Source organism: Ambystoma mexicanum, chromosome 4p, assembly GCF_040938575.1.
Source record: "Ambystoma mexicanum isolate Mex_15411 chromosome 4p, UKY_AmexF1_1, whole genome shotgun sequence".
NCBI classification, from domain to species: Eukaryota; Metazoa; Chordata; class Amphibia; order Caudata; family Ambystomatidae; genus Ambystoma; species Ambystoma mexicanum.
The window spans coordinates 431221860-431248598 of NC_090927.1; positions in this window are offsets into that span (position 1 = coordinate 431221860).

Below are 26739 nucleotides of genomic sequence, written 5' to 3' on the forward strand. Positions count from 1 at the left end.
ACCAAGCCCATACAGCCATTAGGCCATGAACTCCAAAACACATTTCACCATTGTGGGCTGCATCCGCAAGAAATGACCAGCTACTTCCTGTGTGACGCCCTGTTCCCTCATGGTACACAGGGGCTACATTCCGTACGAAAAGGCAACATGGAAGCGCCTAGAACCGCAGGGCCGTCCCAATAGGGAGGCACTAGTCCAGCTGAAAGGCCGAAATGTTGCTCCGAGCCACTAGTACTGCGTAAGGGCATGTGGCCCATTGGCGATCGTCCCATAAGATCGTAATGCTGCTCCACTGATTAACACGAAGCAGCAGGTGTCGGGAGTAAAACCCATCTGCAGGAGTGGCATACAGATGGCAGTGGCAAAAGGGGAGGAGATACCTGTCAACCAAAAGAAAAGAAAAAGAAAAGAATGGCCATCAGAACTACATTTGAACAACTCACTTCAATGATCACACTAGATCCACAGCCATATGCATGCTAGCCCACTCCAAAGGATCATCACCACCCCAAAACCACTTGCGACTCATAACTATCCATATCGAGGTGAAAATACCATCACAAACGAGTGTACCTGTGCATGCGTCTGTGAAAACAGAATCCATCAGATGGGATTGGTAACGTGCATGGACACAAGTGTCTGAAGGCGCGTCGAGACAGGGAGGGCTCAACAAGGCCAGATAGACGATGGTCCCACTATGGCAGCCCTGCATCACATAGCGCAGGGGAGGTGGACAGATTCCAAGAAGCCCTGTACATGGCAAACACCGTATCAAATCATCTGCCCATGCATCCATTCATCATTCCCTCATCCCGTAATGAGAACGCCTGTTTCCATACTCACATAACATGTGAGAATTCCATTGAGTCTGTGCGTTATGCAGCCTGCGAAATCCACTGTGCCCCAGCCCGTAATTCCAGTGTTGTGAAGTAACATGTATTTGGGAACGTCCGGCCTCATCATCCACTTCGCTATTGCGCATCCCAAACTATTCATATCAATCATTGCATCCTCGCCATGGCCCCTGTCCCAAGGACACTGAACAATAGAACGTTATATTTGCAGTCAGACCTGTGGGCATCTCCTCGCCGCTAGCTGAAAACCGAAAGCGCCGCCCTCCGAATTCCTCATTTGCAACATCACGTCGAAAAGGCATCTGTGGCCGCTTGAAACCACAAATTAATCCATCTAGTGCGGCTGTGTGTGAAAATGGCAACTGCCTTCACTCACAAATGGAACGCCCCGCCCGTCGGTGCAACTCGGCACAGTGATGCATGAGGGCCCACCGTTACTCGAGTACTACGTTCCACTGACCCTTCACAAGTCTGTTCGCGACTGCAAAGAATGCACGTGAAACAATGGGACCATAGCCGAATGAACATATCAACCAATGTTACACGGCCATCGGGTACTAATACATGATTGTAATAGCAAGATGCCATTCCTCGAATTGCAGCGTTGTGTGCGGGACGTGCTCGCCCAAAGGGGAGAGCAGCTTGCACAGGTGGAATGAATCACCACAGGTGGAGGCCATACAGCCTGAAAACACATAAATTGCACGCCCAGTCTCCTCCCACAACCACTCCGAAATGCTACCGGCCGGACTTGCGATGTTGGCCCTGGGGGACCTGATAGCACTGCAAGTACTCCAACTCCAAGAAGAAGACGAACACCAACTACAACCGGCCGCACGGAGGAGACGCAGGAGGAGGAGGAGGGCAAGGCATGGCCAGCAAGGGCCGCCAGCACAGCCACTACCACCACGCAGGCAGCCCGCAATCCCACGCCTCCGAGCACATCCGTTCAACCTCACTGATGAGCAGATCCACACCCTCTACCGTTTGGACCGGGACACCATAGCCGCCATTGTGGACATGACACAGGCTGACCTTGTCAGCATGATAGATAGCCCAACCGCCATCCCACCCCTACTGAAGGTGGTGTCTGTACTCCACTTCCTGGCCACAGGCACCTACCAGCACACAGTCGGACAGTTGCATGGCATTTCTCAGCCACTGTTCTCACGGACACTATTGCAAGTGCTTGATGCCCTCCTGCAGCACGCAGACGACTACATCTCTCTACCACGCTCGGAGCAGGAAATTACCAACACAAAAGTGGGATTGCATGCACTTGGCGGCATACCGGGTTGCATTGGTGCCATCGACTGCACCCATGTGGAATTGGTCGTCCCACATGCCATGGAGGCCCAGTACCGCAACCGGAAACAATTTCATTCACTGAATGTACAAATGGTGTGTGACTCCAACAGGATCATTACACATTGTTGTGCCCGATTCCCTGGATCAACCTATGATTCTATGGTCTTGAGGAACTCTACAATACCACGCTACATGGAGCGACACGCAGGGAACAGATCCTGGCTACTCGGTGAGTCTCATTTCATGCATGATGATGTGGGGTATGTGATGCGGCAATGACCTGGCAGGAAGGGGGGGGGTGCGTACGTAGCAATGGCATTCCACATAATTCGTTTATCGTCCACATACAGGTGATGCCGGATATCCACTGAAGAGATGGCTCCTCACACCAGTCCGGAACCCACGGGACCAGCATGAGGAGGACTACAACCATGCCCACTCACGTACCCGTGTAGTCATTGAACAGGCATTCGGCCTACTGAAGACCCGTTTCCGGTGCCTCAGCAGGTCTGGCGGGGCACTCCTGTACCGCCATGAGAAGGTTGCAAAGATGGTGATGGCATGTGTCATGCTCCACAACATGTGCGTACGTAGAAATGTGCCCATGCCCCCTGACGCAGAACTGCAAGCACCTGAAGATGGTCATGATGAGGGTGGGGATGTGGCAGCACCTCAAGGAGTCTGCGAGGCACAGGAGGGCCGTGAAATTCATCAGCATCTCATAGATGCATGCTTCTAGCACTCACGCCTGGTGGCTGATACATGGACACGGGACTCGTGGCACTGTGTGTGTCTGGTACATGCACAATATGGACTGTACGCCTATGATGGCCTAGTACACAAAGATCATTGTCCACACATCCCCTTGTTTGATCGTGCATTGTTTATGGCATATGTGATATCATGTTGAACACCCTATCGACCCGCCACCCAAGTGAGCCCAACACACCCCCTCCACCCTCCCACCTCCCACCCGAACACCAGTGTCCAAAGATGCTCATTGTCAGTGGGCAGTCGCTATTGCAAGCCCCCTCTGCGGGTATCAGGGGCACCCCTGCCTGTGGAGCGCAGGTTCCTCCCAGATCTACGTTGGGGACTGCCCTGGACGGAACTTGCAACGGATGATGTCTCTGCCTGCTCACGTCCATGCATGTCCCTAAGGGTTTGTGAGAGCTCAGTGAGCACACGGCGCACTGCGGCAAGTTCGGCACATACGTCTTTGGACGTCGCATGCAGTTCCCCCCTCAGGCTCTCGGTGCTTCTCTCCATTTGGACTCTCAGGCTCTCGGTGCTACTCTCGATTTGGACTCTCAGGCTCTCGGTGCTACTCTCGATTTGTGCCCTAAGTGTCTCAGTTGATGTTTCTATGTCTGCCTTAGTGCCCCCACATCCATCGGCATGGTCCTTGAGGAGCGTGGCCAGTTGCTGCTGTTGCACGATTAACTGGTCGAGGGACTGTTGCCTCTGCTGGGCCATGGCCATTTGCGGTGGTGTCACAGAGGGGCTGTTCGCCTCATGTTGCCCTGCCACAGGGCTTGTGGGGGATGGCCAGTCGTCGTCTTGTGGGTGCCCCTGCGTGGTATCCTCATGGTGTACGGGATGGAACAGACAGGGGGATTGGGACAGGTCATGGATGGATCTGACTTCGGCATCCCCGTCTTCTGTGTCGGAGCATGCTGCCATTAATGGGGTGTCACCTATGGTGCTGCTGCCACCAGAGGCAGTACCTTCTGTGGCATCCATTGGGGGGGACCTGTGGTGGTGCTGTTGTGGGCATGCTGGCTGCTGGGGTGCCTGTTGATGTTCCCTCCTGTGTGCTGCCACTTGATATGTGCTGCTGCCGTGTCTTGATGCGTGCAGCTGAGGTGGAGGGTCTTTGGCCGTCGGTCTTGGCCCTCTTTGCAGGTGTGCTGGTAGGGGTGTCCTGGAGCTCGTCGTTTGGATCGGACCCTGTGGTGGAGTAAAGGAGGGCGAGCGTTATTAATGGGTCTGTGGGAATTGGAATGGCAATGTATCACATGCATTGGGGTGGTACCTGAGGGTGATTTGGGTCGGGGCCTTGGAGGTGCTTTCATTTGTGTGTGGAGTGAGGGTGCAGTTGTTTGGCAGCCTGCAGTTAGGGTGTGCCTGCTGCACGTGTAGTGGGTGTTATTGGGGTTTTTAATTATTTATGTATTTATTGTGGTTTTAAAGTGCGCTATCAGGCCAATGTGTGTGGACGTTCTCCAGGCCATGTGTTTCTGTTGCACTATGTGGGCACGTGGTACTTCACATGATTGTACATTGTGGTTTTGGCATTGTTTTATTTGGGCCACCTACCTGATTCTCCGGATGTCTGCACTCCTTTCTCCATCCCTCCGACTCCCTCTATGCTCTCCATTCCGATGGTGGAGGCACAGATTTCTTCCCAGGGGGTCAGCTTGATGGGTGATTCCGGCCCTCCCCCGGTGGCTGTGGCAATGTTGCGGTTGGCAGAAAGTATGCTACGGACGCGTATCCGCAGGTCGTCCCACCGCTTCCTGCATTGCTGTGGGTTGCGGGGTGCGGTCCCCACCGCACTTACCCGCTGTGCCACCAGGGCCCATATGGCCTTCTTGTTGGCAAGTGCCGTCCTGGTCATTTGCGTGGAGAAGACGGCGGCGGCATTCTCCTGGAGGGTCTCTGTTAGCACGGTGAGTTCCTCACGGGAGAAGTGGACCTGCCGCTTGCGGTCGCACACTTTCTTCGCTACTTTTCCCATTTTTCTTGGTTTCACTAGGGTGGATGACGGGTTGGGATGTGTCTCAGGGTGGTGTTTTTAGTGGTTGTGTGTATTTTGTGGTTTTATAGGTGTACGGGGTGTTGTTTCCCGTTCCGGGCCCATGTTTTTACTTCCGTTTCCGTATATTTACGGTCGCCGTACTTTACGGTTGGCGCTCACTGTGGTGTCCGCTATGATGGGTGGCGGTATTGCACCTAGGGCGCCGTACGGCGGCGGTGTGGGCCGTTTTGGGGTCATTTCCGCCATTGCGGACTTTGCACTTCCGCCATGGCGTGGTGCTCGTGCCCGATGGGTCGGAATGGGCCGCACTTTGCTCCATCGTGCAATGGCGGAAACGCTATTTACGCTGTGGCGGTCCGGTCAGTCACTTTCCGCCAGGGTCGTAATGAGGGCCATTGTACCTTGTGAAACACACCCTTTACAGATGAGATTAACCCTCAGGTGTGTTCATAATCTAACCCTAAGGACAAATTAATAATGTACTTAGAAAAGAAGTGCCATGTAGTAATAAACTTCAGAAACCCCAAATACTTAAGGAAAGGAAAGCAAAGAAAACAAAAAATGGGATTTAATATGAAATCATTGAGAACAGTTCTGCACCAATTCAAGCGAATGACATTTCCTCCAGGCTGGACAAAAGCCTTTCAGGATAAACCTGCATGCATTAAGGAACTCCCATCATCTCTTCCGCAAGGAGGCCAAAAAAATCAAATAAACCCGATTGTGTAAGTTCAATCCAAATCAGCACTGTTTATGTAGTTTCCATGTTAGCAAATATTGGATATTTGTACAAATGTGTCTCTATCTGTTAATTCCTTAATGTATTTATTTATAGTGCGCTGGAACACAGCCCTAAGGTATAGAAGCACTGGGACAGAGAACAAGACAACAGACAACACAAAAGCAAGTTCAGGCAATAGAAATCATCAGTTAGGTGTTTACAGAGGCTCACTGAAAGATTAATGTCTTCAGCGTTTAAAGGAGGCTAGAGAGCTACTGACTCTAAGATATGGGGGCAGGGTGTTTCAGAGCTGCTACACAAAAGCAACCTGCCATTACCAGAGATAGCTTGGCTTTGGGCATTTGTAGAAATCCTGAGTTTTTTTAACGCAGAGATCGCCTAGCAGGAAGCCATGCCAATTGGTTTTGAAAGGTACGCAGGACTTTTCTTGAAAAGACAGGCATGAGTAGTGCACAGTTTGTGGAACAGAATCCGTTTTTGGATCGGAAGCCATGTAATGATCTTCTTGCATTGGATACATGTTCCGTTCTCCGAAGACCAGTGACTGCTCAACCCGTATTATTCTGGATGACCTGCAGGCTGTCAAGCTCCCCTTTGCGACAACCCTGAAGAAAGCTGGAGCAATAGTCAAGGGGGGAACCTATTATGGCCAGAGCCAACGTTGCGCAATCCGTTAAGTCCAGAAATGGCCTGATTTGCGCCAACGGCTTGATGTAATAGGATGTACAAGACATCAGATTGCTAATATGTGCTGGTCGATAACAACACCCAATGTTTTGGCACTGTGCCGACAATCATGATTTCAGTCTTTGAGTTGTTAAGGACTGGGCCATTTTGGATCATCCACTGATGAATTAGATTGTGGGTGTTGTTTACTGTCAGTGAGTCTATCACATGATTTCCAGAAAGAGGAATAAGGATTCGGAAGGCATTGTGTAAGCAAACTATGCGGATGACACCCAATGCCTTAAGAATCCAGTGGTTCAATGAGAGGAAGAGTGAAGATATTGAACAATGTAGGGGACATACAGGCACCTTGCGGCACCCCACATGCTAACTCATAGCCCCCCCATGCCATCTTCATGGTAGACTCTCACTATTCCATTTGATAAAAACCAGAGAACCCAGCAAGAAGCTTCTTTTGAGAAAAAGGCTGAGTCTTGCAGTCTGGAAGCCAGAATAGTGTGATGCACAAGATAGAAATGCTGCCGTAAGGTCTATTAACATCAAGTGGGAAGTTTTGCCCTCCTCAAAATGTTGAAGAATTGTTGTTTTCAGATCCACGAGGGTGGATACAGAACTATGGTTGTTTCTAAAGCCTGATTGTTTGAGACCAAGGATGTTATGAAGGCCAAGAAAGTTTTGAATTTGGTGATATGCCACCTTGTCCAGGATGTTCAAAAGGAACGGATAGTGCGTAATGGGATGATAGTTACACAGCATGTTCAGATAAAGTGTTTATTTTTAAAAAATGGGGCGAGTCCCATGCTTGTTTCATAACTGCTGGAACCAGATTTTCCCTAAATGAGAGATTAACACATTTCATGATCAATGGCACAAGAAAGGCCACACAGTACTTCATGATGGCCGCAGGGCAGACATCACCTTTACAATTTGTAAGCTTAATCTTTAACAGGAGGTCGAGCAGCTCAGCTTCCGTCGTCTCCGAAAATGTAAAGAGAGGCAGAGGGATATCTGGTTTTTCAATCCTGTCATGAAGGAGATTGCCCTGTATGAAACATAGATTATGACAAACGTCCTTAATTCTCTCAATCTTTTGCCTCATGCAATTCTGAGCGTTTGTGCATCAATGTGTGTTCTTCAAAACTGTGATGGTGGGTGAGCATGCTTCTTCTAGATCCCACAGATCTTAAACAGATGGAGGATGCCCCTTTGATTCTTTTTTCCTATGAAAGTTTCTTTGCTAAGCAAATGCCATTTTTATGTGCCTTAGCCACCACTGTGTAAATGGTTTTGTCCTCCAAGATAACAGCTTCCTCCATATTTTGAATACTTCATTTGTAAGGCATTTAAGATTTGGAATTTCTGGTGTATACCAGGCTTTTGATGGTTGGGACTTTACTAGTCTTTGCTTTAGCAGAGCAAGACTATTGACTGCACAAGTTGTAATAAAGATGCAAGTTCAATGCGTTATAAAGGAACACACTTATCAACTGCGAGAGTAGCACTGTAAAAGGGGAGGGGGCTATTTCTGGTACATTTGACCTTAATAAAACTAATCCATAAATACAGGGGCACAGGTAAGTACAATCAAACTTAGTGCTAGAACAAAACGCTTAAATGCTTGACTTTGAGAGTCTGCGATCCCAGGACAGTGATGAGAAGAAGTACACAGTGGTTTTTATTTTTCGAGGTCCTAGATAATAGAGCATAGGTTTCGCCAACGAATAATTAATACATGACCATTACATAATTCAAAATCATTTATGAAATACAATTTTCTGGGTGAGCCGAAAAGAACCAAAGCAGTTTCAAATTGCCCATTAGAGCATTAGCCCTGGGAAATGGGTTAGAGTGTCCCTGATATGCAACATTAGTATAGCAGTATGTCCGTGGTTCAAGGCTCTGGTGGTGTCATGGTGGAGAGCCATTCTCCCGAGAATCAGGATGAGGTGACTAGGGCAGTTGATTAAAGTTCTGCTGGTCGTCTCAAATGTTTAAATTACTGAACTTTGTGTTGTGGGAACTGGTGTGGATTGTGACATCACAGGGTGTAAATGAGGGTGGTGTGGGAAGGTTTGTGGACCCAATTATTGATCGCAAGGTGTGTTTTTCTATAAGGGTTTAAAGTGCAAAGGCTAATGAGAATTATGTGGGGAGATATTTTTATGTCGCACGATCAAGAATATTAATTACTTACATTGTTCTAACCTTAAGGGCGTTTCTTTGACACCGCCTTTTCATGCAGTTCTGTTCCGTTATATGTTTGAATTTGTTGTCCCAGCTGCATCTGGGGCCCTGAATAAAACTGTGTTACTTCTTGCACTGGCGTACAATCCTTTTTTACTACATTTGCAATTTTTTGGTGAGTTTTATGAGGTGACACCCCATACATTTTTGGAGACCCCAGCAAGATTTTTTTATGGTGGGTAGGGTGCACCCTCATTCATGGTGGAGGGCGATTGACCGAAGTAGTATTAGATGTTAGGTCTGTCATTCCGATAGGCAGCAGGTAGACGGTGGCACATCTGCATTAGAGCAGAGGGTTGCATAGTAAATGGCGGACCTTGTTAGACAAGAGTTGCGCGTAGTGCAGGCAATTGGTATAGTCAGTGCTTAATTTGTGGGGGTGGTTGCCGGTGCCCAACACCGGCACTCTTTTTTGGGCACCGGAACTCATGCGGGGCCAGGGCACATGCAATTGCTTTGTTTGTTCTTCCACTTCGCTTTGCTTCGATTATAAATCATTGAGATTTGTCATTCTGATCTCGATCTCTCTCGTGCCTGCAGGTTGCAGGTCATGGCTGGCTGGGCCTGGGAGGGGCCAGCAATAGCAATGAACAACAAACTGTTACAAACAGCCAATGAAAACTACCATTCTGTTGTTACTATGCAGTATTTGATACATTCTGTATAGTAACACAGAATGTGCAGTTTTCATTGGCTGTTCTTCTGAGCCAGTGAAATTACATGGTGACGTGTTGTTGTTGCCACAGGAGGCAGCGTGGCACCACCTTCATTTCACGAGTTACTGTGAAGTGAAGGTGTCGAGGTGTGGCGTCGTTGGTCCTGACTTGTGAGAGAGAGAGCCTGCCCTGCTGCACTGCATTGTGCGGCCTAGTTGCTTCCTGGGGCCCCCTCTGCCTGCTTTTTCATTTGTGCGGGTGCCAGTGTGCACACCCAGCCCCCCCACCCTGAGGCCCGACAGGAGACCAAGTCCCAGCCGGCAAAGCAGGTAAGTCACTTGCGTGCGGTTCAGCCTGACCTGTCACAGTCAAGTGATCAGGCAAGGAAGGCCCAGGTCGGGGCCCGGGTGGCGGCACGGTCCCCTGGTGGTGTCCTGACTGCCCAGGAGTCTGGACCCCACCAGGGCCCCATCCGCGCCCGGGCTTCTGTCTGTGTGACCTGTGTGCAGTGTGCTGCTGACTGCAGTCAGTGCCAGGCCCAGGCCAATTTCTGTGACCAGTGGCTGCCGGCTGCGGCGGGCGGCCAGGCACATGGATTGTGCCGAAAAGTATGTTTTTTACTTTTTTCTTTGAAAACCAGACCTTCCGTGTGGCCGGTGGCCGGGGCCCCGTCCCACAAAAGGTAGGTTTTAAAAGAAATAACTTATTTTGTGTGGCGGCTGTGGCCCATCACTTTGAAAGTGATGGGCCCCAGCTGCCCAAATATACGTTTTTTCTTTTAAAATCCTACCTTCCATGGGGCCGCTGCGCTGCACACCTATTTTTGTTATCAGGCTCAGCATGGCCGCGGCAGTGGTGGCCCCACGAAAGGTAGCCAAGTGATTGAGGCAAGGCAGGGCAAATCACAGGACCAGGCGGGACACGGGTGGCAACGTGGTCCCACTAGTGTCTGTCACAAAAGGAATGAATTGTTGTTTGCAATTATGGCCACTTTTTCATTGGTGCTAAGCCCGACTCGAGATAATTGTATGCCCCAGTCTGACCCTGGATAGCATTCATCTAAGCGAAACATGAACTGTGAATTTGTGCCTGGGTGCTTCCGTTCTTCCTTTTAATGTTAGCAGCCTCATTAGTTCACAAACAAGCTTCAGCGAGGGGACCCGAACGGTGCACGTATAGGGCCGAAACCGAACCGGCTGCACTTCGCGAGAAAAGCCCATGCAAAGATGAACTTCTGAAATGCCATTTCAGGCAAAGATACACACATGGAAACTAGATGGGGATAAACATGGTGCACGTGCCCACTAATCTGTCGTCATAAATAAAAGCACTAATTGAGTATTCGTGTATAATTCTCAACCGTCTTTTGCTGTCATTTTTTTACATAATTCCAGCGCATGTTTTCTATCCTGATGTGTAGCTTATACACGTGATGTGGCCCCTTAACCTGGGTACAATACGCTCCGAGCATGTGATCCGAATGAGAGCACATGCAATCCTCAGATAGGAATCCTCAGATAGGGAGGTGGGTGTCTGATACACCCTGCAGTTTAGTATGTCATGTCAATAACATGTCAGTGGGAAGGAGATATCCGAATATGCATTCTCCTCTGGCTCCTGAATATTGGGAGACAAAACATATTTAGTTTTTTAATATGTGTTAAGGTGGAAAGAGGCCCTGAAACAGAAGTAGCATAGGCTGTTGATTTCACAACAATGTCTTGCAGAAATGACTTTTTCCAAGTTATCCAACACCATGCCTAATGCTTGAAGGAAGGGTGAAGGGCGATGCATTTATGAGATGTGATGACTGATAAGGGCTTGAGAGTAAATTGATTACACAAAACACCTGGATGAGGTGACTGAAGAACGGGCTGAGGGGAGGGTGTTCTTCCTGGAGGTACCCGATTAACAATACTGGGTGTACTTTAACAGACTGTTAGATGGGGCAGAAGGGGTAGAGACAAATACAGTGCAACAGTGACTGAAACAGAATGCTTTTTTATTTATTTGCATTTTTAAAGCACTCACACAGCCCTGGGGCATTGCGGCGCAGTTACAGGAGGAGCTTGTCTTAGTTGCGTATTTACTACTATTTGCTGCAGTGGCAAACATGTGACATGGAGCAGCAGCAGTGTGATAGGCAGGTGGTGGGTCGATCTAGGTAGGTCTAGCACTGAACAGGCGCGGCCGGCGCACCCGCGATGAGGGTGGTGCTGCGCCCGGCATTATGGGGCCAACATTTTTTGGGCACTGGCACTTACCTTTTTACAAATTAAGCACTGGGTATAGTTGCATCTTTTCTTTGGAGAAAACTGCTTTTGGGGTACATGTGTGCACGTGTTTCGTGAGTTGCAGCAGTTTGTTCTTTGGTGTCGTGGAAAGTGATTGTAGTGTTCTTTTCATGTGACTTTGGAAAAAACAGAAGAGCCAGTGCCAAAATAACTTTCAAATAGCAAACAGCCAGGTTGCGCGAGTAACTGATGCAGTTGAGTGAGAGGGGGAGTAACCTTTTTTTCTAACATACTAACATAGGGCCTTGTTGTTAAGGTGGTGGGCCTGGGGAGAAGGTCACTAGTCAAGTGTACAGCTTGTTTTCGGGCTCCATACGCCGACTCCAGCGGCGAGACCGACCGATACCAACTGCTCCTTGGAATCGGACCCCAGGAGGTTGCTTACGCAAATCCAGCACCAGAACGAAGGCAACACCACTCCAGCGGCACCAACGGCCCATGTGCCACGCACTGCAAGATCCACCAAGAGGATCCCCCTCCCTGTTTCTCCCATCATAACAGACCAGGGCTACAGTTACCCCTGTAAACATTAAGACTGGCAACAAGCATGCCAAAGGTCTGCATGGTTATTCAAGCCAACCGCCTTTTTAGGATCGACCAACCTTTCTGTTCCCCACCAGGATACCATTGCCTAGGTTGCAGGGCACATCTACCCACAGCTTTCCCCGCAAGACCCGCCGCAGAGAGACTAGCCCAGAGGCCCAGAAGAAGACTTACCAACCAGGAGCAGAAACACCTGTGGACCTAGCTTATAACAAGCTCCCAAGTCCACATGAACATTTAGGGGGCTTCTCCCCCTGGCATAGACCAACGGTTTGGTCCTCTGTTGGGACATTCAGTCCACCCTCAATCTGGTCCCCCTAGCAAGATCCACCTCCTAAGCCTGACTAAGATAACCGACTAACACCTACCTGTACTATATGTGATGTGTGGCCAGAACCCCGATAAGTGTTTACCAAGGCGAAACCGTTGGATCCAGAGGGTGGTTCCCATCTCCTGGATGTTTAGGTAGGATGGCAAAAAGTGGCTCTTATCAACATCATGTTTATTTCAGATATGCATAAAACACAATCCATAAAAACAGTGCAGAATACAAAAATACATACCAATGATTACACAGTAAAATACATGGTCTTAAAATCCTCACAGAAATAGCAGCTAAGAAGACTAGCAAAACACAGATCACTAATGGGTATACATACACTCAATTCAAGGCAGTATATTTTGCATCATTTCCGTGTTGCTGCTATGTTCCATGTTGGTGGAATGGCCCCGCCAGCACATATTACAATACACCCTACTGTTAGTACTGGGGTTGAGATGTCTGGTGCCATGACAAATAAATGAGCCGTGACATTATCCGACCCAAAGCTCGGTTATAATGCTGGCAACCTATAGCCCTCTGCCATGACAAATAAATGATCCGTGACATTATCCGACCCAAAGCTCGGTTATAATGCTGGCAACCTATAGCCCTCTTTATTTCATCCACAGAGAAAACAATACTTGCTTCAGTGCCCGTCCCTTCACTGCATCACGGACTGCCCCTGATCGCTTGCCCATCATCCTCGGCCCCTCTTGCCACAATATATAGGATTGAAAAGTGGCTCTTTATCCAATGGTTCCTTTGATTCTTTCTAATAGACTCAAAACGTTCTTGCTCATGCAATACATTGCATGATATCCAGCACTTTCGTGGTTTCTTTGTATTGGATTCACAAAATCCTTGTGCATAAACTAAATTCCAAAATAAGCTTTCTTTAACTTCTCTTGCACTTTGATGGATTGCCTGGTGTAGTCCTTTACCAAGCATCCTCTTGTGAGCTCATCACATCTCCTGATATACTCGCCTGACAGGTATATTGCCACATTATTCAAAGTCATTGTGCAACTCCAAGTGACTGGTGTATTTACCTACCAGGACTTCTTCCCTTTGGTTTTCCGATTCCCTGGTATATTCCCGCAGTGCTTCACGTGCTAACTGCTCCCACTTACTTCATTGTATTATATGAGACCTGTCACCATTGGCCTTAAGGTTGCCATTGGCCTTAGTGCATCACGTACTACCTTCTGCCACTAGCCTTGGTGTACTATATGCTACCTGTCCCACTATCCTCAGGGTATCATATGCCACCTGCTGCCACTTACATTAGTGCAGTATATACCACCTTCTTGCTCCTCCTTCCATTCCAATTACCACGGAAACACTGTACGTCTACCCAGCCTATCGCTTCAAGACTACTGCCCATAATGTATTGGCTCCTCCTCACACTCTGTACCCCATTCCTACCACTCACTACAACCCCTAGCTTTTAGCCTCTTGCCTTTAACTAATACACGTTGTGTACACCAAAAACACAGCATTCCGCTGCATGCCTTGTCTACACATTTAACCTGACCCTATACCACCTGAGCTATTATGCATTAACCTCAACCACCAGTACTAAGTACTTACATATCTCTGACTCCTCTTGCAATATGCCTTGCTCCAATCCGTATCTAAACTCACCTGCCTTATGGCTGGAACACTTTGCCACTAAGCCCAAACCTAAACAACCTTGCGCTCTCCACCTCAGGAACCGTAGATTAGGCTCACGATCTTGCCATAAATTTCAACATCCACAATACCATACCAATACTAAACCCCATTTGGCCCAGGGCCACCTTACATCAATATCTGATCCTACTGATATCACAATGCCAAACCCTATAGATGTCCCAATTCTTCCTCATGATAATCCTAACTTTACAAAAGACAGCATAATCAAAGGGGCCCTTGTCAATGCTAGATCACTCCTGGTTCATGCACATGACATTGACGACTTTATTGTATCCCAAGACTGAGATTTTTTAGCCACTACTGAAACATGGTTACACGCTGCAGCAAGAACCTCTTTGTCTTTAGCCATCCGTGACAATTACGCCATCATTAGATGCGACAGGAACTCCAAACACGCCAATGGTGGGGGCGTCGCCTTCAACTTCAAAAGAACTCTTGAACTCAGGCCCATCCCCAATCAGCAGATCCCATCGGCTGAACTATTATCAGTTAAACTGCCAATATCACCTAATCAAACCACCACCATACATCTTATTTACCAGCCACCAGGACCTATTGCCACTTTTACCGATGACATTACATCTCTCCTTGCAGATAACACTAATCCTAAATCCCAAATCATACTACTGGGGGACCTTAATTTGGGATTCCAAGATCGAACAATTCTAAAGCCCTTGATCTTGCCAGTACCTTAACAGACTTAGGATTCACCCACCATATCCATGTACCTACTCATAACAAAGGCAGAACTCTCGATTGGCTTTCTGAACTGAATTGTAGCATCAATTTGGTGTCGATTACACCATGCATGTGGTCAGATCATCATAAAATTACCTTTTCCATTAAACCTTGCCAACAAAGTCCTAAACAAAAAATCACCCAGCCATTAGCACTAGAAATAAGCAGGACATTACAAAAGAGAATCTACTCCCTCTCATCCTTTCCCTCCTGAACAAAGTGTCAATATCTTGCTCAGCCCCCCTGCACTAGTAGATGCCTACAACCAAACTATCCAAAAAGCGCTAAACATTATAGCCCCATTGAAACTGCAGATACCCAAACCACACGCTCATCTCAACTCGTGGTTCGCACCACACCTGAGAGATCTACGCAAAGCAAAAAGAAATGCGGGGCGCGCTGGAAAAGTCTCCCTACGGATACCAACAAAAGCTCACTAATTCTAGCCTCCTCCAACTACAAAGAAGCAATATTCATTGCAAAAAACGATACGCACAATAAACACTTCCTTCAGGCTGAATCTAACTCCAAAGAGCTCTCCAAGATCCTAAAAGAACTTAAATCTCCATAGCCCCTCTTGACAATTGCAACGCTGGCACCGTCTGGTGTACTAATATCCAAAAAGCACTTATGGATAAATTATCCACACTCCAAAGTAAAATGAACGCCAAAAAATGCAGTCTCCCTTCAGACTCGCTACCTAACGCCCACCTTAACAAAATACCACTAATGACACACTCCTTTAAACCCTTCCCCTTCACACCTCTCTCTATTGCCGAGGTGGAAAATATCATCAAAAAACTGAAACCATCAAACTGCCAAGGCGATTCATGCCCCGCTCCTGTCATCAAGGAAGCTGCCCACGACCTTGCACCTTTCATTACCACCTTTATTAATGCCTCTTTCAAATCTGGCACAGTCCCTGACAACTTCAAGGACGTGTGGGTTATCCCTTTAATAAAAATAACCACCTTAGACCCAAGCAACCCATCCAACTACAGACCTATTACCACAGTGAATATCTTGGACTGCGCTGCATATATACAAATTTAGGAATACTTAGAAAATAATAAACTCTTTGGCCTCCGACAATCTAGATTCCGACCGAGGCACGGAACGGAAACTGCCCTCAATGACCTAAAATCACAAATCGAAGACTTAAATGACAATAGAAAGATGGCCCTCCTACTTTTGTTAGATTTATCGGCAGCATTCGATTTGGTCAACCACCAAATCCTTTGCCACCACCTCAAAAATGATGCCCATGTTTCTGATGAAGCACCTCGTGGATCAGATCCTTTCTGGCAAACAGAACTATGAGGGTCTTTTCCCCATCCGCATCTGCTGAACCCTGTCCAGTCCTGTGTGGGGTCCCGCAAGGGTCGTGTGTCCCGCCCACACTTTACAATGTCTTCACAAAGCTACTCTTTGATATTCTTGACTGTCTGGGTGTCACCTATACCAATTACACAGATGACACCCAGATACTCATCCCTATCACTGGTGACTATGCGACCAACTCGAAAGCCCTCAATGATGTCTTCTTAGTTATCCAGGCCTGGATGGCACACCATGGGCTCTGCTTGAATGGTGAAAAAACTGAGTTACTTATCTTAGTCCCACTACAGACTTAATAAACTGGATCCTGCCTTCAAATCATTTGTCTTTGACAGAAATACTATCAAGGTAGCCAATGATACAAAAACATTAGGTATCTGCCTTGATTTGACTTTATCCCTAACGAGACAAACTAACGATGTAGTCTCGTTAGGGATGTAGTCTCGGCATCAGCCTATACTTGCAAACTCATCACTGCATGCAGACCTTTCCTCTCATTATGGCCAAAATTGACTACTGTAATGCCCTTTATCTAGGGACCAGCCAAAGGAACATTAACAAACTGCAAGTAACACAGAACAACAATATTAATGTTCCCAGGAAACATCACATCTCCGACACCAGGCACAGTTTACACTGGCTCCCTGTTGCTCACAGAATATCCCACCCATCAGTGCCAGTCCAACCTGGCCCCTGCATACCTAGCCAACCGTTGCATCCTCCATTCCTCATCCCGTCCACTGAGATCAGCCTAAACCCACACCTTATCCACACCCAGATTTAAGCTGCAAAAATCTGGCTGGTCTAGCTTCCCAGTCCTCGCTGTCAAATTATGGAATACACTTCCTAACTCACTTAGAGCTGAACCGTTTCACCACTCTTTCAAAAGTAAGGCAGAAATCTGGCTCTTTGCACAGGACCATGTTCCCAGATGCGCCTGACATGTATCACTGCGTAAAGTTACTGTACAACACCTTTATCCTTTTGAAAATGGTGTGCATTGTATGCAGACCTACTTTCTACTTATGTTTTGCAGTCCTGTGTAACCTGTGTCTATATCTAGGTTGTATTGTATGTCATTTTTTATCTGCACTCCTGTACTCCTGTATATCTGTAAACTTTACCATGTACACAGGGCAGCACTCGCCACCCTGCACTATTTGCACTGTTTGTCTTCTGTAACCATGTACCTTAAAGAAATGTTCCCAGATGCCTTTGGGCCATGTGCGCAATACAAATAAAATAAATACAAATTCCTTTGCCAGGTACCTTGCAACACGGTCAAACTTTCCTCTGTAACTGTGGTGGATCTCCTGGCATATTAATATACCAGGAATCCTCTCATGGGCTCTTCAGATCCACGGGAATACTTCAATGTCATATATCTTCCCACAAATGTAGAATTTTCTTTGCAGCTTTGGTGGATTGCCTGGTTTACTAATCTGCCATGAATTCTCTTATGGACTCTTACAGATCCCATGGTATACTTCCCTGCCAGGTATATTCCCCCAAATGTCAACTGCCTGGTGTGTTCCTTTTACCAGGACTTCTTATAGCATTTACTGTGCTTTTCACTACGACACAGCCACCTCAACTTTGTTATGTTTAATATGTTTACTTAGGATAACACTTGATACAGCTTTCCCCCACCTTGACATCTCATACATAGGTATTTGTTCAAGTTTTGTTGCTGTACTTTATCTTGTCAGTATTTAAATATTTATTGATTTATGTATTTATTAGTAATGTGATTTAGTTTAAATTATAAAATTTACACATAATACATAATACACATAATCCAACAGATTTCATTCTATTCAGACAGTAGAAATAAAATAATAATAAACCCATTAATAAAAGCAGAAAATACAACCAAAAACAACCAAATAGACAATTGATACTTATAATCACTAGTGACTTATTAGCACAGAATGCTTCCCTTGAATTCTTTCAGCATTACAGACCATATGTCATCAATACTCAACTAGGGTTGATTGCTATTTGAATGAATCTACTAAAATTATATATACATATGGAATAGATATGTTAAACAAGCATATACCTATTACATATCTCCTACCCAGTTTTGCTCTTCCGCATACTGTTAGTCAAGGCATCAGACACTCATATAGCTATACTAGCTTGGTTTCGATCTTCAGCCAAACGTTATAAAGTTCAGTCAATAATCGCATACTCCTAGTATTAGTACAATAAAGCCAAAAAGACATCTCCCCAATTGTTTCCAAATTATGAGCATACATACCAATATAGTATTCAATACATTTGGACATTGTATGACATTCAGTCAGCAGATGTTTGGCTGACTCTGGGGTTTCTTGATCTTTACAGAGGCGACAGAACCTTTCTTCTTTAGGGATCTTATTCACAATTCCCGTCACCGTTAAAGTAGGGAGTTGGGCTACTCACAATAACAGAATAGAGCGTCTAAGCCTCTTCAAGGGACAAAGGTTGAGGTACCCCTGGGACTTCTTAAATATATAAAGCCTATGTTTTACAAACTGATACTTATTTAGTTTGTTCAAATGAGCGAAGTTCTCCAACCAGTCCCATAGGTCAATACGATTTCCCATAGCATTCTGCATCTCCTCTGAGTAGCTCCCTCCTCTAGATGACCAACATATATCCGACAGAGTTTATCGATGGAACCTTTCAATAAACAAGTGATATTGTTTTAGACACTTCCTGGAAAACATCTGTCAACCGAGCATTGTTTATACCACAGCTCATCTTTAGATAAAGACCTACCCTCTTCTTCAACACAATGGCCTTTAGGGATATCAACCCTAACTCCAACCTTATAAGGGCCATGGGTACACAAGCTGGTAAGCCTAGTATCCTCCACCAAAATGTCCCCTCAATGACCTGAAGCCATTTCAAATCCAAATGTAATAAGTCTTCTACACCATAGGTTGTCATTGGTGAGAAAACTTGAATACATAACCAAGTAACACCTCCTTGTTTGTTGGTATAGTTGTGGGTCAATGTAATAACCTGCACTGCTCTAATATTATGCGCTTGCTTACATGTGACATAGTCGCCGCTGGGATCGAATTCAAATATTCTTCGTATTGGACATAGCTTTAACATTCGGTCTTGTCTGTATCTTTTGAGCATTGTCCATAATAGCAATCTCACATAATTCATTCACTTAATTGCAGGCATATCAGTACACCCCAGAGTCCCCAATGAATCTGGGCAGACTCACCAGTAGTTTGCAGAGTCTCCGACTTATGGCGTATCTCTTCTGTGAAGCTTCCTCTTTGGGTTGGCTCCTTACACAATGCAAACGTTTCTCCAGTGTTTCCTGCAGCTCCATGTTCACTCGCCAACTTCCCTCTGTGGCTATGACCAGACAATGCTACTTCCTAGTATGGCTGTACATCCAGAAGCTCTGCTGCGGCTCCCAGTGCTTCAATGGTTGTTCAAGTGTGCCTGCTGCACCTTTTCTTCCTTCACACCACGCCGGTATATGTCACTCACGTTCGCGAGCTGCAGCATGGATGTGCTCATCTTCTCTCTGTTGGCTTTCTCCTGCACGGTTCTCTCCTGTACTGTTCCCTCGTTGAGTGTGGATGCCATTTTTACATGTCCCATGTAATTTAGGTTCAGCCAAACAACTGGTCTGCATATTAGATTTTGGGCTTTGTTTAATCTGCATCAACTCCTCCTTCTTATTCTTCATCTCAGTGCTTGAGGCTTTATGGGGGCTGAAGTCCATAGATGCTATTGGATTTGTAAAATTATGTTGTTCAAATGTTTTATATAGAGATACATCAGAAACAGGAGATGTTATATGTGTATTGTGAATGTTTGAGGTATGGCACAAAGGAAGGGGTTTATAATTTTTACAATAAGGGGGAATTAAAGATAACAACAAGCCATCAAGAAATTGGGTATTTTAGGGCCTTCTTCAGGATTAACGGGAGAATGCTGCATCTTGTCTGATGTAGTCACCACCTACAAAACAAAGGGTCCCCCGTATTCGACGGGCGACAAACAAGGGCACACTTCAACTCAATATATGAGTAAATATTCAAATAAACAAATGTAAATATTTCAAAATTATATTTGTATTTAAACGGAAATGTAAAAATATGAATTCATTATTTTCACTAAAGTCATCACAGATTCAATCAATAATTTTTCACCAAAACACTTTTTTTTCTTTTTTTCAATACCGTAACGATGAATAACATTGTAATTCGATTTCATTACAAAATTCTGCCTTCAATGTTCAATGAATTGATTAATTTGTGCTTCGTGCAGATATCTTAATTGGTTCTTATTTGGGTGTTCTAATCCAGTTGGAAAATCTTATAAGGACACCTCCTACTTCTCACTACACATTTCGGGCTTCGATGAGCCCTTCTTCAGGTGATGATATCTGTACTTTAATTAATTCTACCTAAAGGTAAGTAATACATGGAATTACTATTAGTATCCAATTCACAATATCTTTTCATGATATTCTCTTAATGCGTTGTAAATCACACTCTCTTACTAAGCTGTAAGACCCTCTGTCTTTTTTGGAGTTTTCACAAGGATCGGGGTCATCTCATGCTTACTGCCCCACATTTATGTACAAATTCACATGTTCATTCTGTAACGAAAGGGCGTGTTTTTTAAGACTCAATTATAGCTGCTTGTTTATCTCACTCGCCTGGTGTCTAATCTGCCGTGGTACCATGTGGGAACAGTCGCTTTGTAGGCGCTGGATCCAGTGCTTAATTTGTAAAAAGGTAAGTGCCAGTGCCCAAAAAATGTTGGCCCCATAATGCCGGGCGCGGCACCACCCTCAGCACGGGCGCGCCGGCCGCGCCTGTTCAGTGCTAGACCTATCAAGATCAACCCACCACCTGCCTATCACACTGCTGCTGCTCCATGTCACATGCTTGCCGCTGCAGCAACTGCTGGCACAGGCTAGTAGTAAATACGCAACTAAGACAAGCTCTTCCTGTAACTGCGCCGCAATGCCCCAGGGCTGTGTGAGTGCTTTAAAAATGCTAATAAATAAAAAAACATTCTGTTTCAGTCACTGTTGCACTGTATTTGTCTCTACCCCTTTTGCCCCATCTAACAGTCTGTTAAAGTACACCCAGTATTGTTAATCGGGTACCTCCAGGAAGAAAACCCTCCCCTCAGCCCGTTCTTCAGTCACCTCATCCAGGTGTTTTGTGTAATCAATTTACTCTCAAGCCCTTATCAGTCATCACATCTCATAAATGCATCGCCCTTCACCCTTCCTTCAAGCATTAGGCATGGTGTTGGATAACTTGGAAAAAGTAATTTCTGTGGTGAAATCAACAGCCTGCGCTACTTCTGCTTTAGGGCCCCTTTCCACCTTAACACATATTAAAAAAACTAAATATGTTTTGTCACCCAATATTCAGGAGCCAGAGGAGAATGCATATTCGGATATCTCCTTCCCACGGACATGTTATTGACATACTAAACTGCAGGGTGTATCAGACACCCACCTCCCTATCTGAGGATTCCTATCTGAGGATTGCATGTGCTCTCATTCGGATCACATGCTCGGAGCGTATTGTACCCAGGTTAAGGGGCCACATCTCGTGTATAAACTACACATCAGGATAGAAAACATGCTCTGGAATTATGTAAAAAAATGACAGCAAAAGACGGTTGAGAATTATACACAAATACTCAATTAGTGCTTTTATTTATGACGACAGATTAGTGGGCATGTGCACCATGTTTATCCCCGTCTAGTTTCCATGTGTGTATCTTTGCCTGAAATGGCATTTCAGAAGTTCATCTTGGCATGGGCTTTTCTCGCGAAGTGCAGCCAGTTCGGTTTCGGCCCTATGCGTGCACCGTTCGGGTCCCCTCGCTGAAGCTTGTTTGTGAACTAATGAGGCTGCTAACATTAAAAGGAAGAACGGAAGCACCAAGGCACAAATTCACAGTTCATGTTTCGCTTAGATGAATGCTATCCAGGGTCGGACTGGGGCATACAATTATCTCGAGTCGGGCTCAGCACCAATGAAAAAGTGGCCAAAGTTGCAAACAACAATTCATTCCTTTTGTGACAGACACTAGTGGGACCACGTTGCCACCCGTGTCCCGCCTGGTCCTGTGCTTTGCCCTGCCTTGCCTCAATCACTTGGCTACCTTTCGTGGGGCCACCAATGCCGCGGCCATGCTGAGCCTGATAACAAAAATAGGTGTGCGGCGCAGCGGCCCCATGGAAGGTAAGATTTTAAAAGAAAAAATGTATATTTGGGCAGCTGGGGCCCATCACTTTCGAAGTGATGGGCCACAGCCGCCACTCAAAATAAGTTATTTCTTTTAAAACCTACCTTTTGTGGGGCGGGGCCCCGGCCACCGGCCACACGGAAGGTCTGGTTTTCAAATAAAAAAGTAAAAAACATACTTTTCGGCACAATCCATGTGCCTGGCCGCCCGCCGCAGCCGGCAGCCACTGGTCACAGAAATTGGCCTGGGCCTGGCACTGACTGCAGTCAGCAGCACACTGCACACAGGTCACACAGACAGAAGCCCGGGCGCGGATGGGGCCCTGGTGGAGTCCAGACTCCTGTGCTGTCAGGACACCACCAGGGGACCATGCCGCCACCCGGGCCCCGACCTGGGCCTTCCTTGCCTGATCACTTGACTGTGACAGGTCAGGCTGAACCGCACGCAAGTGACTTACCTGCTTTGCCGGCTGGGACTTGGTCTCCTGTCGGGCCTCAGGGTGGGGGGGCTGGGTGCGCACACTGGCACCCGCACAAATGAAAAATCAGGCAGAGAGGGCCCCAGGAAGCAACTAGTCCGCACAATGCAGTGCAGCAGGGCAGGCTCTCACTCTCACAAGTCAGGACCAACGACGCCACACCTCGACACGTTCACTTCACAGTAACTCGTGAAAAGAAGGTGGTGCCACGCTGCCTCCTGTGGCAACAACAACACGTCACCATGTAATTTCACTGGCTCAGAAGAACAGCCAATGAAAACTGCACATTCTGTGTTACTATACAGAATGTATCAAATACTGCATAGTAACAACAGAATGGTAGTTTTCATTGGCTGTTTGTAACAGTTTGTTGTTCATTGCTATTGCTGGCCCCTCCCAGGCCCAGCCAGCCATGACCTGCAACCTGCAGGCACGAGAGAGATCGAGATCAGAATGACAAATCTCAATGATTTATAATTGAAGCAAAGCAAAGTGGAAGAACAAACAAACAATTGCAGGTGCCCTTACCCCGCATGAGTTCCGGTGCCCAAAAAAAGAGTGCCGGTGTTGGGCACCGGCAACCACCCCCACAAATTAAGCACTGGCTGGATCCCACATGGGGCCACACCCAGATAGACTTGTGTAACTATGTTCAGTTCACTACGCTCAAATTGCTCCTTTTTGGTCCATACACATGTTGGATGGAGGCTTCCTACTGTTCTTTCTGCTGTACTTGTGATCCCTGCTGTAAAATAATTACAGGGGGCTATTGTTAATTCCTAAGCACGTAAATCTAAATGGAATTATAGCAACAGTTATATATCTCAGAAGAAGGTAGGTGATACCTACCTTCTCCGCTGTATTAGTGAGCACAATCTGTGTTGTTACAGGTTAGCGCGTTCGAGGTGAGCTTTTTTTTCGTATTGTTGCGATTTTCCTCGTTGCAGTTTCTGTGATGACATATACGTCTGAAAATGAGTTTCTGACCCCCTTTGGTCCCCCAGTGGTTTCTCTAGCTGGCTTATCAATTTGCATCTTACCTTTGATCGGATTTTGCGTTCTAAATCGGGACCCGTACAGTCAGCCGCCTGGAACTCCCTCTGCATTCGCATCGGGTGGTTGCTAAGCGACTCTGTATCTTGTCCTTTATTTATGTCCTTGACTATTTTACTGCTTGTACTAAGGTGCCCGCCATATTGGGTGAGTCGAACTAGTATGTCTATTCAGGTTTCTAACATACTCAGTACTCTGAATGCCACCTTATTCTATTGGAGATACATAGAGTTATATTAACTATAGTATTCCCATACTGTAAGCTTACTGATTGGCGCCGGCGCTTGTGTGACTGCTGCCATTTCGCTGAAATCTCTAGTATTTACACCCAATAAGACTGGTTTCCTGAAAATTCATTCTGAAACATATATCATAAGAAAATATCTTAAATCTCCAATTGTAATCACTCACATACTTGATTTGCAGATATGACATACATAGATGTCCACTTTGTTCGAATTAAACATTGTTGATGAGTACAGTTTCCCTCTTATATTCATTCCATTATAGTACTAATCACAAGTCTTGTCACAAACAATACCCAGGTGATTCAATTTGTTTATGCCATATCTAAGATTTCATGTCATGCCTATGTCAAGGTAACACATCTTATTTATAGTCCATCGCAAATTATTGCTCGATCTACTGCACCATATCCTTCGATGTCCATAACTTTGTTATTCTCATAAAAAGCAACTCAAATCCCATTCCAAATTCATCCCATTGGGGTGCATACTGTCTATTTTCTCTATCCATTCAATTTCTCATTGTTCCAGTCTCTTAGATAGTTTGCCCTCGCTTCTTGGTAAAGTAACGTGTTCAAAAATTGGATCGGTGCCACTGAATGTTTTTGTTCCTGCAGATGACTCACACATAATCCTATGAGTAATTTTGCTACTTCGGCCCATGTGTTCTCACTTTTATTGTTCAGGTCAAACGTTTAAGAGTATGTCTCTCATGGTTTAACTTATAGATGATGGTCAAAGTATGTGTGGCCACAAGGCAACTGTTATGTAGCATGAATTGTAACAGCTCGGACTTCCTCGGTCCCAGCACTCCACCCAGATGAGCCCAGCTGACCCAAGCACCCCGCACTGGCACCACATGGATCTCTGTTAATCATGGAGCATCGCCCTTATATTATACACTACTTAGGGCCTCATTACACGGAATGCGGTAAGGGTTTACCGGTACCGGTAAGGGCACCGGTACCAGAAAACCCTTACTGCCTTACTACAAGGTCCCTTTGCGGGACCCGACCTCAACGGCTGGTTTTCCCAGCCGTTAAGGAACGGGCCCGCAAAGGGTCCTTGGTGCTAATTACGGTACCGTAATTTGCGGTACCGTAATTAGCTCCTTCCCCATTGCCATTGAGCCCTATGGGGGCAAAAATGGGAATGGGGAAGTGCCTTGGTGAATGGGGAATTACCACCCCCGCTCACCTTGGAGTAGGGCGGTAATTCCGCCATCCACCAAGGCGGACACGGTAAAATATCGGTGGCAACCATGGCGCTAATAGCTGGTTGTATTCTGCACCAGCCACAACTCATGTACGACCAAAGATCTAAAGTAAAAGGCCATCAGTTTCCACAGTTACTTTAGTTTTATGTCCTTTTTCAGCTTGATAAAGATATCAGTGGAGATGATCTTGAAGGAATTTAATGGTATGCCAGAATAAGGTTATGTTTGTAGGAGTGCAAGTGCACTGTAATGATGCAGTTTCAAGTTTTGAGAGCTGGGGTTTGCATTGGTCTTGCCTAATCACTGTGTATTTTATAGGTGAATATCAAATGGTCAGATCAGAAAGATAGCAAATGTGGAGGGATTAGAGTCATTACATTGAATGAACAGGTCGTTAAGACAATAGGCAGTGTTTTGCAAAGGTTTTTTTTTTCCACCAAGGCTGCACACTAAACCGTTTATGCAACTCATCAAACTTCGAAACAATGTTAAATTGTAATTTGGTATTCATTGACTGCTATGTTTTGCACCTGTGTGCATACTTGACAACTTTGACTATGGACTTGATATTGCTTGTTTTAATTATTTTTTTTGGTATTACTGTGACTTTAATTTGTGCAATTTATGACTATATACAGGCCCTGATGAAGGATTTAGTCCGAAATGCATTGGCCTATCCCAGAAAGCATTTGCATTAAGAGGAGATATTAATTGACAACAATTGCTTTTTTGTTCGAATAAATCGTATATATATAACACAAGCATTCTGCATCAGATTGTGTGTACCAGTGAGATTGATTTTCTGACTCACTTGAAATAAGCCACTTCTAAGTGGATATAGGATTGCAGCCCGCACCGCTGGCCTCACGGCCAAGGTCTTTGAACATTGTCATTTTCAGTGCTACTCCACAGAGGCACTATTTACAGCGGGTTTGCACCCTGAACTTCAAGAATTTTTACTGAAATATTAAAGAAGATATCACGAAAGATTGGTCGTGCGTACTCACTTCAATCATCCAATATTGCATTCCTCATCCGTGGAATCCTTTTGAGTTACAGCACACCATAGTGAACATGTCATATGAAGACATTGAACACCTAACAGATAAAAGAACGAAAACATTAGGCTTTACAGCCGATGAAGCAGATGCGATTCTGGGACTAATCAAGGACACCACACGTACCAAGACAACTAATGACCCAACAAGCAAAATTAAACAACTTGAATACTCAATACGAAAACTAATCAATAGAAAGCTACATGCGATTACATTAGGCAGATACTACAAAGTACAACGGATCCCGAGAGGACTAAGAATTCCTTTACG